Here is a 907-nt window from a genome sequence, read left to right as displayed (position 1 = left end):
ACTCTGCACTACCTTATCCACCTTCTCGCGCATGCCCACAAACCGATAGTCCCTTTTTAATAACGCTTCCGTTTTAGTGATGCCCAGATGGCCGTGTTCGTGAGCTCGTCGAACCACTCGAGTCTGCATTGACTTTGGCACGCCCAGCAATGGTATCTCCTTTATTTCTTTGTACAAAACTTCGTCCTTTGAAACGTATCCGCCAGCTTCGTGCTGTTCGATGTTGTCCCGGATATACCGCAGATTATCTTCTTGCAAATGCGGCTTCCTTAGCCGTGCAACAATCCTTTGTTCGTCCTCGTCTAGCAGCATGACCATGAGCAACGGATTTCGACTTAGCGCGTCGATGTGCAGTATGCTCCTCCCTGGCCTAATTGAATTGCTCTAAAAGAATTGCCCACTTCGCAACACGCTCTGGTCCTTCTTCTCCTCCTTTCTTCCCTTTTTCTCCTGACCTCCATCTCCCTTTCTTTAGAAAGCCGGCATTTCATCGCCTTTGTGCAGAAATCATAAAACCTATTCCAAAACCGCTCCTCCGCGGCCATCTTCTCAACGGCCCGGTTCTCCAATTTAAAGTCTTCACCGATCGCGACCTCCAACTCCGTTCTCTCCTCCGTCCATCTAGGGCACCAAAAGAGCACATGTTCGGCGTCATCCAGCACCGCACCACAATCCCAACAACTGGTGTACGACTCTTTGCCGATCCTATGACGGTACCAGTTAAAGATACCGTGTTACGTAAGGATCTGCATCTGTATGGTAGTTGATCTTCCTCTTTCTTTTGTAGAAGATCAGCGGATCTTCTACCAGTCTCGTAGTTCAATTGTGGGGGCTGTGGAACGCCCACTCCAATCTCCACCTGTCCTCTGCCTCCGTCTCCAAATCCTTCATTTCTTCTTGCCCAACA

The sequence above is a fragment of the Bombus vosnesenskii genome, unplaced genomic scaffold (assembly GCF_011952255.1).
Source record: "Bombus vosnesenskii isolate JDL3184/JDL3185 unplaced genomic scaffold, Bvos_JDL3184-5_v1.1 scf7180000013937, whole genome shotgun sequence".
Classification (NCBI taxonomy): Eukaryota; Metazoa; Arthropoda; class Insecta; order Hymenoptera; family Apidae; genus Bombus; species Bombus vosnesenskii.
Note: the sequence above shows the minus strand (reverse complement) of the source record.